The following is a 17,539-nucleotide window of genomic DNA, read 5'->3' as shown; positions in this document are numbered from 1 at the left end:
ATTTCTGGGTGTTTTATAGTGGTAGGTTTTCCAGAAAAAATGGTTAACAGCAGGGTTGGCTGGCTGGCACAGTTGGTAGTATGGAACTCTTGATCTCGGGTTGGGAGTTTGAGTCCCATGTTGGGTATGGAGATTATTTCAAAATAAAATCTTAAGGGTGCCTGTGTGGCTCAGTTGTTAAGCGTCTGCCTTTGGCTCAGGTCATGATCCCAGGGTCCTGGGATTGAGTCCCACATGGGGCTCCCTGCTCAGTGGGAAACCTGCTTCTCCCTCTCCCACTCCCGCTGCTTGTGTTCCTGCTCTTGCTGTCTCCGTCTCTGTCTCTGTCAAATAAATAAATAAAATCTTAAAAAAAAAAAATCATTCACAGTATTGCCTGAAATGGAACTTGAAGAGTATATCTTCAAGCATTTCTTTTTTGTTTTTAAAGATCCCAGATCCCAGGACCCTGGGATCATGACCTGAGCCGAACGCAGACGCTAAATGACTGAGCCACTCAGGCGCCTATCTTCAAGCATTTCTTAAGAAAGGGTGAATGGGGAGTATATTCCACTGGAATAATTTCACTTCCAGTAATAATAGCCTGATTTTGTCCTGTCATTTGAATGATAGTTTGTATAGATTTCAAATTTTAGGTTCCAAATGTTTTCCTCTCAGTACTTTATGGGCATTTTCCATTATTTGCATTTAATGTTGCAGATGAGAAATTCAGTGCCAGTTTAATTCTAATTTATTTTAGGAATGAGTTTCTTTCCCTTTACAAATGTGTAGGATTCTCTTTTTATCTTTACATTCAAAATTTTTAGCAGATGACTCTAAGTTTATTTCTCTTTTCGGTATTTCTCAGTATTAAGTGACCTTTTCAGCCCTAATCAGTTAAAACATTATTTAGCTAAAAAAAATTATCAGATCATTTTTATTTAACTTTATTGGTTATTTCTTCCTTTTTATCTTCTGTTTTCTTCCTTTAGAGTTTACACTAGATGGACATTAGATTTACTACATCTAACTTCTGTGTTTCTTAATCTTTCTCTAAAGCTTCTTTTTCGCTTTGTTTACGTCTCAGGAGAATTTTTAAATTTGATATTTTAACTCACTAATTTGCTTTGGGCTGCATTAGTTCTGATATTCAACCCTTCCACAGAGCTGTTTTTGGCTAGAAGGCAATAATGTTTTTAATTTCAAGACTGCTTTCTTGTTCTCTAGATACTCTAGACAGGATGAATTTGTTCTCTTTAATTTCTATTAAGATGTAGATGAGATTTTTAAAATTCTCTTTTATTTCCTGCACTAACTTTGTTTCTTTGGTGGTTATTTGTTCTGCTTATGTAACTTGAGACTTCTCTTTCATATTCCTAGGATTTCTCAAATTTCTGATGATTCTTGGGTATCCATCTTTATAAATGAGAGCCTAGATCTATTAATATTGAAGTTCTGTGGTCTCTTTGGCATACTCGAGGAAGTTAATGCGGTGGCAGACTTAAATGAATCAGATGGGATGTGCCTAGATATAAACATCTCTACAGGGTGTGAAGGTTCCGCTTGTGTTGTGGAATTTCAAGTTCTCTGGAGCACTGTCCTGTTTTATTTCCAGCTTTCACTCCCATAATGATAGCATACTCATGCTTTATTCAGTGAGAGGGTCTTGGCCAGCTATACCTGGAGCTGACCCAAAGCCTGAATTGGTCCATCTTTGTTAATCTCTCAATTAATACTTATCTGACTTCTCCTTGGCCTCATTCTGCTGTGAGGATAAGTGACTGAATTTAGAGTTTTTACAGAATTTTGTCAAGATTCAACACTTCAGCATCTTTTCTTTTTCTAGCGTTGTACTACAGATTTTTCAACTGTTTGGTTTCTATACCACTAAATCCTATTTTCTTTATATTATGCAAAAATTCCATTTTTGGTCTGCTGCTAGGCTATTCCCTGTGTTCTAGCACCATTATATTCTTTGGTATATATACTTTATGAATTCTTATGGGATTTTGACAAGGTGGACAAGTATGTACAGACTGTCATTTTGAGCTGGTAGTCCAAAGTAATACACTGAAATTTTTAAATTGGAATATAGCTGACATACAGTATTATATAGGTTCAGGTGTACAACATAGTGATTCAACATTTATATACATTATTAAGTGATCACAGTAAACCTAGCTACCATCTGTCACCATACAAATTTGTTACACATTATTAACTATATTCCCTATTCAGTACATTGCATCCCCAGATCTTATTTATTTTGTAACTGGAAGTTTGTACCTTTATTTTATTTTATTTTTTTAAGATTTTATTCATTTATTTGACACAGAGAGAGAGAGATCGCAGCAGGCAGACAGGCAGGCAGAGGTAGAAGGAGAAGCAGACTCCCCACTGAGCAGGGAGCCCAATACGGGGCTTGATCCCAGGACCCTGGGATCATGACCTGAGCCAAAGGCAGACTCCTAACTGACTGAGCCACCCAGGCACCCCAAGTTTGTACCTTTTAATCACCTTCTCCTATTTTGCCCGTCCCTTCATCTCTCTCCCCTCTGGTAACCACCAGATTGTTTGCTGTATCTATATGCCTGTTTCTATTTTGTTTTGCTTGTTCATTCGTTTTAATTTTTAGATTCCACATATAAGTGAAGTCATACAGTATTTGCCTTTTTCTGCCTGATTTATTTCATTTAGCATATCTCTAAGTTCATTCATGTCACAAATGGCAAGATTTCAGTCATTTTTATGGCTAAGTAACATTCCATTGTGTATGTATGTATGTATACATCCATTTGTATGTATGTATCTACACATACATACAAATATATATATATACATATACATATATATAAATATATATATCATATCTTTATCCATTCATCTGTTGATAGACCCTTAGGTTTTGTCCATATCTTGGCTATTGTAAATAATGCTTTCATGCACATAAGGATGTACTTATCTTTTTAAATTAATGTTTTTGTTTTGTTTGGCTAAATACCCAGAAGTGGAATTGCTGGATCATGTGGTGTTTGTATTCTAAATTTTTTGAAGAAACTCCATACTGTTTTCTAGTGGCTGTACCAATTCACATTATCACTAATAGCACATGAGGGTTTTCTTTTATCCACATCTTCACTAACACTTGTTATTTCTTGTCTTTTTCATGCTAGCCATTCTGACCGGTATGAATGATATCTCATTGTGGTTTTGATTTGCATTCCCCTGTTGATTAATGGTAATGAGCATCTTCTCAGATAATGAGAGGGCATCTGTATGTCTTCTTTGGAAGAATGTCTATTCAGGTCTATGTCCATTTTTTAATTGTATTGCTTGTTTTTTCTTTTTTCTTTTTGGTGTTGAGTTATTTGAGTTCTTTATGTATTTTAGATAGTAACCTCTTATCAGATATATCATTTGCAAATATCTTCTCCTATTCAGTAGGTTTTCTTTTCATTTTGTTGATGGTTTCCTTCACTGTGAAAAAGCTTTTTAGTTGGATATAGTCCAAATTGTTTGTTTTGGCTTTTGTTGCCCTTGCCTGAGGAGACAGATCCAAAACAATATTGCTAAGACTGATGTCCAAGAGTTTACTGACTATGTTTTATTTGAGGAGTTGTATGGTTTCAGGTATTACATTTAGGTTTTAATCCATTATGGGTTTATTTGTGTATGGTATAAGAAAGTGGTCCAGTTCCATTCTTTTGCACATTAGCTGTCTAGTTTTCCCAACACCATTTAATGAAGAAACTGTCTTTTCTCCATTGTGTATGCTTGCCTTCAATTAATCATCATAGATGAATTGACCATGTAAGCATAGGTTTATTTCTAGACTCTCTTCTGTTCCATTGATATATATGTCTATTTTTTGGTGCCAATACCATACTGTTTTGATTAATGTAGCTTTGTAGTATAAGTTAAAATCTGGGACTGTGTTATCTCCAGCTTTGTTCTTTCTAAGACTGCTTTGGCTATTAGGGGTCTTTTGTGGTTCCATACAAATTTTAGGATTATTTGTTCTAGTTCTATAAAAAATGCTATTGGTATTTTGATAGTTTTTTTTTTAAGATTTTATTTATTTTTTTGACAGAGAGAGAGAGACAGCAAGATAGGGAACACAAGCAGGGGGAGTGGGAGAGGGAGAAGCAGGCTTCCTGCTGAGCAGGGAGCCCAATGTGGGGCTCGATCCCAGGACCCTGGGATCATGACCTGAGCCAAAAGCAGACACTTAATGACTGAGCCACCCAGGTGCCCCAGTATTTTGATAGGTATTACATTGAATCTGTAGATTGCTTTGGGTAGTATGGATATTTTAACCATATTAATTTTTTTAATTTCATGAGCACAATATAGCTTTCTATTTGTGTTGTCTTCAGTTTCTTTCATCAGTGTCTTATAGTTTTCAGAGGATAGGTCTTTAAACTCTTTTGTTAAATTTATTCCTAGGTATTTTGTATTTTATTCTTTTTGGTGCAGTTGTAAATGGGATTGTTTTCTAAATTTCTCTTTCTGCCACCTCATTATTAGTGTATAGAAACACAATAGATTTCTGTATATAACTTTTATAATTATATATGTGTATATATGTATGTATATATAATTATGTAATATATGTAATCCTACAACTTTACTGAATTCATTTATTATTCTAATAGCTTTTGAAGGGGTCTTTAGGGTTTTCTATGTATAGTATTATGTCATCTGCAAATAGACAGTTTTACTTCTTCCCTACCAATTTGGATGCTTTTTCTTTTTCGATTGCTGTGGCTAGGACTTCCAGTACTATATTGAATAAAAGTAGAAAGAGTAGACATCCTTGTATTGTTCCTGATCCTAGAGGAAAGCTTTCAGCTTTTCACCATCAAGTATGGTGTTAGCTGTGGGTTCGTCATATGGCTTTTATTATGTTGAGTCACGTTCCCTTTACACTGGTTTTGTTGAGAGTTGTTATTGGGAATGATGTTGAATTTTGTCAAATGCTTTTTCTGCACCTGTTGAGATGATCATATGATTTTTAATCCCTCACTTTGTTAATGTGGAGTATCACATTGATTGATTGGTGGATATTGAACCATTTTTGCATTCCTGGAATAAATCCCACTTGATCATGGTGAATGTTCCTTTTAATGTATTGTTGAATTTGGTTTCCTACCATTTTGTTGAGTATTTTTGCATCTATGTTCATCAGGGATATTGGCCTGTAATTTTCTTTTTATATAGCATCTTTATCTGATTTTGGTATGAAAGTTCACATAATGAATCTAGAAGGATTTCTTCCTCTTCAATTTTTTGGAATAGTTTGAAGATAGGTATTAACTCTTTTTAAAATATCTGGTAGTATTTATCTATGAAGCTATCTGGTCCTGGATTTTTGTTTGTTGGGAGTTTTTTGTTTTGCTTTGTTTTGTTCATTCAATTTCAGTACGAGTAAACAGCCTGGACAGATTTTCTGTTTCTTCCTGATTTAGTCTTGGAAGATTGTATGTTTCTAGGAATTTTTTTAAATTTTTATTTTAATTCAATTAATTAACCTATAATGTGTTATTGGTTTCAGTTCTGTGGTTCATCAGTTTTATTTAATACCCAGTGCTCATTACATCCATGCCGTCCTACTGGGAATTTACCCCAAAGATACAAATGTAGTGATCTGAAGGGGCACCTCACCCCAATGTTTATAGCAGCAATGTTCACAATAGTCAAACTATGGAAAGAGCAGAGATGTCCATCAACAGATGAATAGATAAAGAAGATATGGGGTGTGTGTGTGTATATATATATAATGGAATATTACTCAGCCATCAGAAAGGATAAATACTTACCATTTACACTGACTTGTGTAGAATCAACCTTGTACTCCAGGAATAAATCCCACTTGGTCCTGGTGAATAATCCTTTTAATGTACTGTTGGATCCTACTGGCTAGTATTTTGATGAGAATTTTTGCATCCATGTTCATCAGGGATATTGGTCTGTAATTCCCCTTTTTAGTGGGGTCTTTGTCTGGTTTTGGGATCAAGGTAATGCTGGCCTCATAAAATGAGTTTGAAAATTTCCTTCCATTTCTATTTTTTGGAACAGTTTCAGAAGAATAGGTATTAATTCTTCTTTAAATGTTTGGTGGAATTCCCCTGGGAAGCCATCTGGCCCTGGGCTCTTGCTTGTTGGGAGATTTTTGATTACTGCTTCAGTTTCCTTGCTGGTTATGGGTCTGTTCAGGTTTTCTATTTCTTCCTGTTTCAGTTTTGGTAGTTTATACATCGCTAAGAATGCATCCATGTCTTCTAGATTGCCTAATTTGTTGGCATATAGTTGCTCATAATATGTTCTTATAAGTGTTTGTATTTCTTTGGTGTTGGTTGTGATCGCTCCTCTTTCATTCATGATTTTGTTGATTTGGGTCATTTCTCTTTTCTTTTTGATGAGTCTGGCCAGGGGTTTATCAATCTTACTAATTCTTTCAAAGAACCAACTCCTAGTTTCGTTGATCTGTTCTACTGTTCTTTTGGTTTCTATTTCATTGATTTCTGCTCTGATCTTTATTATTTCTCTTCTCCTACTGGGTTTAGGCTTTATTTGCTGTTGTTTCTCCAGCTCTTTTAGGTGTAGGGTTAGGTTGTGTATTTGAGAATTTCCTTGTTTCTTGAGAAAGGCTTGTATTGCTATATACTTTCCCCTTAGGACTGCCTTTGCTGCATCCCAAAGATTTTTAACAGTTGTGTTTTCATTTTCATTTGTTTCTGTGAGTTTTCTAAATTCTTCTTTAATTTCCTGGTTGACCCATTCATTCTTTAGTAGGATGCTCTTTAGCCTCCATGTATTTGAGTTCTTTCTGACTTTCCTCTTGTGAATGAGTTCGAGTTTCAAAGCATTGTGGTCTGAAAATATGCAAGGAATGATCCCAATCTTTTGGTACTGGTGGAGACCTGATTTGTGACCCAGAATGTGATCTGTTCTGGAGAATGTTGCATGTGCACTTGAGAAGAATGTGTATTCTGTTGCTTTGGGATGGAATGTTCTGAATATATATGTGAAGTCCATCTGGTCCAATGTGTCATTCAAAGTCCTTATTTCCTTGTTGATCTTCTGCTTGGATTATCTGTCCATTGCAGTGAGGGGGTTGTTAAAGTCCCCTACTATTATTGTATTATTATCAATGTGTTTCTTTGATTTTGTTAATTGGCTGCTCCCATGTTAGAGGCATAAATATTTACAGTTGTTAGATCTTCTTGTTGGATAGACCCTTTAATTATGATATAGTGTCCTTCCTCATCTCTTATTACAGTCTTTGGTTGAAAATCTACTTTGTCTGATATAAGGATTGCCATCCCAGCTTTCTTTTGATGTCCATTAGCATGATAAATGGTTTTACACCCCCTCACTTTCAATCTGGAGGTGTCTTTGGGTCTAAAATGAGTCTCTTGAAGATAGTATATCGATGGGTCTTGCTTTTTTATCCAATCTGATACCCTGTGTCTTTTTTTGGGACATTTAGCCCATTTACATTCAGAGTAACTATTGAAAGATATGAATTTAGTACCATTGTATTACCTGTAAGGTGACTGGTACTGTATATTGTCTGTTCCTTTCTGGTCTATGTTACTTTTGGGCTCTCTCTTTGCTTAGAGGATCCCTTTTAATATTTCTTGTAAGGCTGATTTGGTGATCACAAATTCTTTTACTTTCTCTTTGTCCTGAAAGCTTTTTAATACTTCTCCTATTTTGAATGACATCCTAGTTGGATAAAGTATTCCTGGCTGCATATTTTTCTCATTAACACCCTAAATATATCATGCCAGTCCTTTCTGGCCTGCCAGGTCTCTGTGGATAGGTCTGCTGCCATTCTAATGTTTCTACCCTTGTAGGTTACAGACCTCTTGTCCTTGGCTGCTTTCAGGATTTTCTCTTTGTATCTGAGATTTTTAAGTTTCACTGTTATATGTTGGGATGGTGACCTATTTTTATTGATTTTGAGGGGGGTTCTCTGTGCCTCCTGGATTTTGATGCCTGTTTCCTTCCCCAGATTAGGGAAGTTCTCTGCTATAATTTGCTCCTATATACCTTCTATCCCCCTCTCTCTTTCCTCTTCTTCTGGCATCCAAATTATTCTAATATTGTTTTGCTTTATGGTATCACTTATGTCTCAAATTCTCCCCTCATGATCCAGTAGTTTTTTATCTCTCTTTTTCTCAGCTTCTTTATTCTCCATTTAGTCTTCTGTATCATTAATTCTCTCTTCTGCCTCATTTATCCTAGCAGTTAGAGCTTCCTTTTTTTATTGCATCTCATTAATAGCCTTTTTGATTTCGACTTGGTTAGATTTTATTCTTTTATTTCTCCAGAAAGGGATTCTCTAGTATCTTCTATGCTTTTTTTCAAGCCCAGCTAGTATCTTTATATAGTTATTCTGAACTCTAGTTCCAACATCTTACATATGTCCATACTTTTATGTTCCTGGTAGTCAGCACTACCTCTTGTTTTCTTTTTTGAGGTGAGTTTTTCCATCTTGTCATTCTGTCCAGAGAAGAATAGATGAACAAGAGAACAGAATACTAAAATGGCAAAAACGACCACAGAGAAATATACACTAAACAAATCGGAAGAGACCTGAAACCAGGAGAAAAAAAAAAAAGAATATAATCAGATAGGTGAGCAGAATAGAGCAATACACTGGATTCTGTGTGTATTTTGGTCTGTTTTTTAGAAAACTAGATCCCAAAATTGTAAAGAAATAAAAACTTATATATGTACAAAAATAAAATTAAATACAATGAAAAGATAGAATGTAACTGTAAAAATGGAAATAAAACACAAGAAAAAAACAAAAGCAGGAAAAAAACCCCAACAACAACAACAACAAAAGGAAGGAATATAAATAAACAGGTGAACAGAACAGAGCAATACACTATCTCCTGAGTGTATTTTGGTCAGTTTGTTAGAAGAAACTACATTTCAAAATTGTAAAGAAAGAAAAACTTATATACACAAAAATAAAATTAAATACATTGAAAGGATTGAATGTAAATGTAAAGATGAAAATTAAAAAAGACTTTAACAAAACAAAACCAGAAACAAAACAAAACAAGGAAAAAAAAAACAAAAAAGAGAAAATGATCAAGTGAATAGAACAGAGCCATACACTAGGTTTTGGTTGTATTTTGGTCTGTAGGAGAAACTGCTTCCCAAAATTGTAAAGAAAGGAAAACTTATATAGATACAAAAATGAGATTAAATACAATGAAGAGATAGGATGTAACTGTAAAAATGAAAATTAAAAAAGATTTTAAGGGTCCCTGGGTGGCTCAGTCATTAAGTATCTGCCTTCAGCTCAGGTCATGAACCCAGGGTCCTGGGATCAAGTCCCACATCAGGCTCCCTGCTCAGTGGGAAGCCTGCTTCTCCCTCTCCCACTCCCCCTGCTTGTGTTCTCTCTCGCTGTGTCTCTCTCTGTCAAATAAATAAATAAAATCTTAAAAAAATAAAAAAGATTTAAAAAAGGAGTTGCTAAAATAAGAAATTGGTTGAAAAGGAAAAGAAAAAAAATTAAAGTTGAAAGACTAAAGAATCAAGAGGAAAAAAGTCATGAATTCTATGTGCTGTATTCCCCTAGCTCTGGAGTTTTGTTTAGCAGTTCTCATTGATCGGTAAACTTGGTCTTGGCTGGGTGTTCTTCCTGATCTTCTGGGGGAGGGGCCTATTGCATTGATTCTCTAATGCCTTTGCCCCAGGTGGAATTGTACCACCCTTGCCAGGGGGCCAGGCTAAATAATGTGCTCCGGTTTGTTCTATGTGGCTTTTTGTTCCCTAAAGTCTTTCTGTGCAGCTTTAGAGCATGAGAATGAAAATGGCGGCCTCCCAATCTCTGGCCTCAGAGGAGCTGAGAACTCCGGGCCTCACTCCTCACTGAGCCCTCAGAGAAAAGCAGTCAATCACTCCTCTCTCTCTGGTCTCCAGCCACACTCCATGCTCACCTAGCCTGTGACCGAGCATTTCTATCTCAGGCACCCGACTCGGTGTGGAGTCTCCAAACCCAGCAGATCCCTGCAGTGCACTCTTGCACTGCTCCTCCTAGGGGAGAAAGGGGGGTCTTGCCAGTTCTGCCACTTGTTGGCCCCTGCTCAAAAAGCAGTCACCCAACTGTGCCATGGTTTGTGGTTTATGGCAACTCTGAGCTGAGAGCCAACCCCTGGGCTCACTGATTGCACCTGGCTTCCCTGCTCCGATGCCTGGGAGCTCTGCCGCACTCAAGCACCCTTGGTCTTTCTATGACCTCAAGGATCCTGAGACCACACTGTCCCAGCTAGGGATCCACTTCCACTTAGCCACCTGAGCTATGTCCCTCACCAGAGTTGACTTCTTAAAGTTTCGATTTTGTGCTCCACTGCTATATCACTTGCCCGTAGCCAGCTCACAGAGGCTCCCCCTCATGCAGTCTATCCTGCCATATATTGCCTTGGATCCACTTCTCCACACCTCCTACCTTGTAGAAAGTGGTCACTTTTCTATTCATAGAGTTGTAGCTCTTCTTTTCTTTTATCTCCAGTTGAGTTCATAGGTGTTCAGAATGATTTGATAGCTATCTAGCTAATTCCTGGGACCAGATGAAATTAGGTCTCCTACTCCTCTGCCATCTTGGACTCTCCCTGGTTCTAGGAATTTATCTACCTCTTCCAGGTTGTCCAATTTGTTGGCATATAATTTTTCTAGTAGTCTCATAATCCTTTGTGTTTCTGTGTGTTAGTTGTTACTTCTCCTTCACTTCTGATTTTATTTATTTGAGTTTTCTCCTATTTTTTTCTTGATGAGTCTGGCTAAAGGTTTATCATTTTGTTTATCTTTTCAAAGAACCAGCTCTTGGTTTGATTGATCTTTTCTATTGTTATTTCATTCATTTCCACTCTGATCTTTATTATTTCCTTCTACTAACTTGGGGCTTTGTTTATTGTTCTTTTTCTAGTTCATTTTGGTGTAAGGTTAGACTGTTTATTCAAGATTTTTCTTATTTCTTTGAGATTGGCCCATAGCACTATAAACATCCCTCTTAGAACTGCTTTTGCTGCATCCCGAAGGGTTTTGGAACATTGGGTTTCCATTTTCATTTGTCTCAAGGTATTTTTTGATTTCTTTTTTGATTTGGTATCTTTGATTTCTTTGTTAACCCATTGGTTGCTTTGTAGCATGTTGTTTAGCCTCCATGTCTTTATGTTTTTTCTAGTTTTTCTTGTAACTGATTTATTGTCTCATATTGTTATGGTCAAAAAAGATACTTGACATGATTTCAGTCTTCTTAAATTTATTGAGATTTGTTTTGTGGCCTAATGTGTGATTTGCCTTGGAGAATGTTCCATGGGCACTTGAAAAGAATGTATATTCTGCTGTTTTGGGATGGAATGTTCTGTGTATATCTGTTAAGTCCATCTGGTCTAATATGTTGTTTGAAGCATTGTTTTCTTATTGCTTTTCTGTCTGGATAATCTATGTATTGATGTGAGTGGGGTGTTAAAGTTCTCTACTGTTACTGTATTACTGTCAACTTTTCCCTTTATGTCTGTTAATATTTATATATTTAGGTGCTCCTATGTTGGGTGCATAGATATTTACAATTGTATCTCCTTATTGGATTGATCGCTTTATCATTATGTAATTCTCTTTTCATCTCTTGTTACAGTTTTAAAGTCTATTTTGTCTGATATATGTATTGCTACCCCAGCTTTTTATTTTTCACCTCATTTGCAGGAATATATTTTTCTACTCCTTCATTTTCAGTTTGTATGTGTCTTTAGGTCCTAAGTGAGTCTTTTATAGGCAGCATATAAATGGGTCATGTTCTTTATCCATTCAATCACTCTCTCTCTCTCTCTCTGTATATATATATATATATATATATATATTTTTTTTTTTTTTTTACAACTGAGCATTGTTTTTTGTGCTCTTCTTTGTAATTATATTTCAAGTTCCTTCCAAAACAAGGCCCCAGGAACCCCCAGGTTCATGTACGTCCCTGAGCTTGGTCCACTGCTGCCTTATATTCATGCTTGGGTATTCGTTCACCAACTTTAAACCCCAAGATAGACGATGGGACACAGCAGGACTCCCTCTTCCGTGGCAGGAGTCCTCCGCTCACTTCAGAGGTGGCAGGGGCAGCCAATGTGGAAAACACACTGGAACTTTCCCTTGGGACTGGGCTATAATGACGAGTGCTTGCCAAGAGCGTCATCCTCTCTTCCTTGACCCTCTCTCTAGTTTCTGAAGATACAACAGAAAATAATCTTCTTTGAAGATACCGGTAACCATTCCAAAAGACAAAACACATGTCACCAATGCACTGTGCTTTCAGATATTCTGGGTTTAATTCAGGTGCCGAATGAGCTGATTGATGCATTCACCTCGATAGCCAGGTTAGCCCACCTCCTTGAGGAAGCCCATTCTATTCTTGGTAGCATGACGGGTCACTGAGAGATAGAAAGGATGTAAGAACGCAGAGATCTCCTGGAAATTATTCCCCGGAAAGGCGATTTCATGAATGAGGTCTTCCAAGCAAATAACACCATACTTCCCCAGGTGCTCCTCAATCACTGTGTTGTCCGTCAAAGGGATGGTTTTATTCTTGACCTTGGCTTGTCCACGTTTCAAGATGAGTTCCCGGACAGACTTCAGGTTTGGAAATCCCCAGGTCACATAAGGCTCCACTACACGCAGCGTTTTTATGGTCTTGGAGGTCTCTCTGAAAAAGACACCACTGAAAATCTTCAGGCAAAGCCTTGCAGTGGTCCTCTGCACCAGTGAACTCACCCCATTAATCCTTTGGCAGCGGACAACAAAGGCCAAGTAATGTTTATCTGGCACTTCCAGGCCACGAGGTTTCACTTCTAGTCGTCTGAGGCGCACCCTGTCACGTTGCTGCCACGTGGAGTCATGTAGAAATCATTCCAGTCGCTTAAACTTGAGCTGTTTTCCTTTCTTCTGCTCCCTCTTGTCCAAAAGTGCCTGCTTTGCTTGAGTGGCTTTAAGGGCCTGATAAGCCTTCCTATTTTTCGGGAGATTCTCTGGAACCAATGGGATCTTTTTTCTTTGCTCTTCCTCCGCCATGTTTCTGAAGCTCAATCACTCTATATATTTTGATTGGAGCATTTGCCCACTTACATTTACAGTAATTATTGATAGATATGTATTTGTTGTCATTTTGTTAATTGTTTTCTGATGTTTTTAAAGTTCTCTGTTCCTTTCTTCTCTTGCTCCCTTCCTTTATGAATTGATTTTTTTTTAATGTTATGCTTAGATTCCTTTCTCTTTATTTTTTTTATGTATACATATCCATTATAGGTTTTTGGTTTGTGATTACCATGAGGTTCATATTTAATACCCTATGTACACAGCAATCTATTTTAAGTTGATGGTCACTTAAGTTTGAACATATTTTCTAAAAGCACTACATTTTTACTCTGCCTTCTCCATGTTTTGTATGTTTGGTGTCATATTTGACATCTTTTTATTTTGTGTATTCCCTAATTATTGTAGTATAGTTGATTTTACACTTTTGTCTTTTAATCTTCATACTAACTTTATCAGTGAATGATCTAGTACCTTTATGTTTTCTTTTACCAGTGACTTTTTTTCTTTCATAATTTTCTTACTTCTAGTTATGGCCTATTTTCTGCTTAAAGAAGTCCCTTTAATATTTCTTATAAGGCCAGTTTAGTGGTGGGATGAACTTTAATATTTATTTGCCTGGGAAACTTTTTATCTCTCTTTCAAATCTGAACGATGACCTTGCTGGAATAGTGCTCTTGGTTGTAGGTTTTTTTTCCTTTCAGCACTTTGAATATATCACGGCACTGCCCTCTGACCTGCAAAGTTTCCATGAAAAACCAGCTAATAGTCTTATGGGCGCTTCTTTGTATGTAACTAGCTGCTTTTCTCTTGCTACTTTTGAGATTCTCTATCTTTAATTTTTGACATTTTATTATGTGTCTATGTGTGGATCTCTTTGGGTTCATCTTGTTTGGGACTCTGTGATTCCTAGACCTAGATATCTGTTTCCTTCCCCGGGTTAGGAAGTTTTCAACAATTGTTTCTTTAAGTAAGTTATCTGCTCCTTCCTCTCTTTTCTTCTTCTTCTGGGACCCCTATAATGTGACTATTAGTACACTTGATGTTGTTCCAGAGGTCCCTTAACCTATCCTCATTTTTTATTTTTTTAAGATTTATTTGTTTATTTGAGAGAGAGAAAGTGCATGCATGAGTAGGGGGAGGGGCAGGAAGAGAGGGAGAGAGAGAATCCTCAAGCAGACTCCCCACTGAGCGTGGAGCCTGAGATAATGACTTGAACCAAAATCTAAGTCAGCTGCTTAACTGACTGAGCCACCTACGTGCCCCTATCCTTATTTTTTAAAAATCTCTCTTTCTCTCTCTCTGTTTTTGTTTGTTTGTTTGTTTGTTTGTTCAGTCTGGGCACTTTCCATTAATCACCCAGTCTTCCTGATCACTGACTGATTCATGTTGTATCCTCTAATTTGCTGTTGCTTCTCTCTGGTGTATTTTTCATTTCACTTATTGTATTCTTTAGCTCTGATTGGCTCTTTTTATATTTTCTGTCTCTTTGTTGAAGTTCTTACTGAGTTCATCCACTCTTCTTCCAAGTTCATTGAATATCTTTATGACCATTACTTTGAACTCTTCATCAAGTTTGCTTATCTCAATTTTGTTTAGTTCTCTTTCTGAGTTTTTTTCTTATTCTTTTATTGGAACATATTTTTTTGTCTTCTCATTTTGTCTGATTCTCTGTGGTCAGCTACATTTCCTGTTTTTGAAGGCAGTGGTCTTATGTAGAAGGCATCCAGTGGGGCCCAGAAGTGCATCCCTCCTGGTCACCAGAACCAGGCACTCCAGGGTGTCTCCTGTGTGGGCTGCAGCTGCTGTGAGCATGATGATGAGTGGGACTGGCTCCTGGTGTAGCTGGCTGCAAGGCCTGGCTGTGACCATTTCAGGTGTGCTGGTGGGTGGGGCTGGCCCCCTTGCCTCCCAGGACAAGAGTCACTTTTCTTTTCTTTTCTTTTCTTTTCTTTTCTCTCTCTCTTTTTTTAAAGATTTTATTTATTTATCTGAGAGAGAAAGCACACAAGAAAGCACAAGCGGTGGGGTGGGGTAGAGGGAAAGGGAGAAGCAGACTCCCGGCTGAGTAGGGAGCCTGATGTGGGGCTCAATCCCAGGACCCTGGGATCACAACCTAGGCTGAAGGCAGACGCTTAACTGACTGAGCCACCCAGGCGCACCCAGGAGTCACTTTCCAAGGCACTGGTCCCAGCTAAAGCTGCCCACCTGGTGTGGTATGGTGGGCCTGCAGGGGAATGCTGGTGCTGGAAAATCAGTGCCAGTAAGGTGGATGGAGAGTGTTAGAACTGGCACCTGCCAGCATCAGTCCAACTATGCTGAAGGAGCATAAGAAAAAGGGTGCCTGCCATGCTTCTGTTCCTGGAGTAAGTTCCTACAGATCCTTCCCCTGAGAGCACACACCTCAAATTAGTTAATAAATATCCTTCACCTATATTCCAGATGATTTTCAAATGACTATCTCTGTGCTGGGTCTGGAAGCAAGAGAGATTGTGTGTGGGCCTTTTAAGAGTGGAGTTTTGGTTTCCTATAGCCCTCCAGCAATCCCAGATTTAAGCCCCACTGATTTTCAAAGCCAGATACTATAGGGACTCATCTCCCCAGTGCAGATCCCCAGGCATAGTGTGCCTGATGTGGGGCTTGAACCCCTCACTTCTAAGGGAGGACCTTGGTGCCTGTGATATTCTTCTTCCTCGTGGGTCACCACACCAAGGTTTGGTTTACAACCAGACTGCGTCACTGCCGCTCCTGCCTTTCTCAATGTGGCTTTTTCCTTATATCTTTGGCTGTGGAAGAGCTGTTCTACTAGTCTCCAGGTCATTCTCTGAGACAGTTGCTCTATATGTGCTTGCAGGCTTGGTGTGTCCATGGGAGGAGGTGAACTCAGGATCTTCCTACTCTGTGATCTTCCCCTCCAATCCCAAGTAATACATTTAAAATCACAGAATATCAGGCTTGAGTATACAAAATTTCTTTTAGATGTTGCTTTCCTGGCTCTGCTCTAATCATATCACTTACATGACCACCTTTGTCTACGTACAGGGCTACCCAAGAAGAAGTTGTAAAAAACAAACAGAAATAAGAAAGAAAGAGAGAAGAAAAAGAGGAGAGAAGGTTAGGCAAGATTCTTTTCCAATGGGCCAACTAGGACTTAGATTCTGAGTGATTTCTATAATCCAGAATTTTACTATCAAGCAGTTATTTTGAGCTAGCAAATCTGCTCTTATTTATTCTAGATAGACCCAGGTGTCCAAGTCCAAACTCAGTGAACTAAGCAGGTGCTGTAATTACCTAGTATTTCCCACCCCTCATTTTGAGATGAGTACTCAGGAGAAAAATTCTTTCTTTCTCTGTAGTTCTGAACATTTTGGGGATTTTGGTTTTGGAAGCTGACAGAGGCTCCAAACAGGACTTTAAGAACATCAGTCAATGAAGGTCCCTGGGTGGCTCATTCTGTGAAGCATCTGCCTTCGGCTCAGGTCATGATCCTAGCGTCCTGGGATTGAGTCCCATATTGAGCTCCCTGCTTAGCAGGGAGCCTGCTTCTCTCTCTCCTCTGCTGCTCCCCCTGCTTGTGCTCTCTCGCTCTGTCAAATAAATAAATAAAATCTTTTTTTTTAAAGAACATCAATCAATGAAACAGGAGTGGTCAGGAAAAGGATTAAACTGAAAAAGGAGCCCAGCCCTTCCTATTGATTGAAATGGTAACCATTGCATACTTTTCTATAGAGTAACATTGAAATGGGCCTTTAGCAGCTGCTAGATAGATTTTATTTCCTCACCTAAACTAAATATGCTTAATCCCTAAATTTTAATTTTAAGTGCTAAATGCAGACGATTGAAAAAATTGAATTCAGGACTGATGTCATTAAAAAGGGCAGAATAGGGAACGTCAGGGAGAACTCCAGAAAAACAACTATTAAATATGCAAAACTGTCAGAATGAACTTTTGCAGAACTTTGGGATCTAGTCAAAAACTTGTAGCCAAGGGAAAACTTAAAGAAGAAGCTGCCACAGTATACAGTAAGAGTATACTGTAGCATTTTAAATCATTCACCTACCATTCTTCACTCCCTAAATTGTTGACAGCTATGAAGATGGCAGCTGCACTCTTGGTGCAGGTTGCTAGTGCCAGAGGGAGTATGGACCTTATTCTCAAAGAACTGTGGTTGTGTGTTCCATTCTGTCTGTTGGCTCCCTTGAGGACCAGAACAGGGGCTTGCCTTTCTTTTGCCCAACTCGGAGTTCCCGGGCCTGAGGCAGCTTCCTGGGATGCTTTTGCTGAACGTATTTAAAGGCAAAGGATTGGAGACAGAGCCTATGGGAAGAGAGGATCGTCAGGATAAGAAATAGACCAAAAAGCCTAGGGAGGAAGAAGCTGGAAAATAAGATACACGGGAAATGAGGGCTTTTAAAAGCTCCCATGTATGGTGGGGAATCAGGAAGCCCATGT

At 38.1% G+C, this 17,539-nt stretch overlaps 1 protein-coding gene and 1 pseudogene across 8 annotated transcripts in view; both read right to left on the bottom strand.

The window, feature by feature from the left end:
- Window positions 1-17,539, bottom strand: part of TRIM69 (tripartite motif containing 69) — a 63,339-nt gene that overhangs the window by 18,830 nt on the left and 26,970 nt on the right. The gene's annotated exons all lie outside the window — the stretch shown is intronic.
- Window positions 12,325-13,071, bottom strand: LOC113909473 (annotated as a pseudogene).

This window comes from Zalophus californianus, chromosome 6 (genome assembly GCF_009762305.2).
Source record: "Zalophus californianus isolate mZalCal1 chromosome 6, mZalCal1.pri.v2, whole genome shotgun sequence".
Taxonomy (NCBI): Eukaryota; Metazoa; Chordata; class Mammalia; order Carnivora; family Otariidae; genus Zalophus; species Zalophus californianus.
This window is presented reverse-complemented; position numbering and strand designations above follow the sequence as displayed.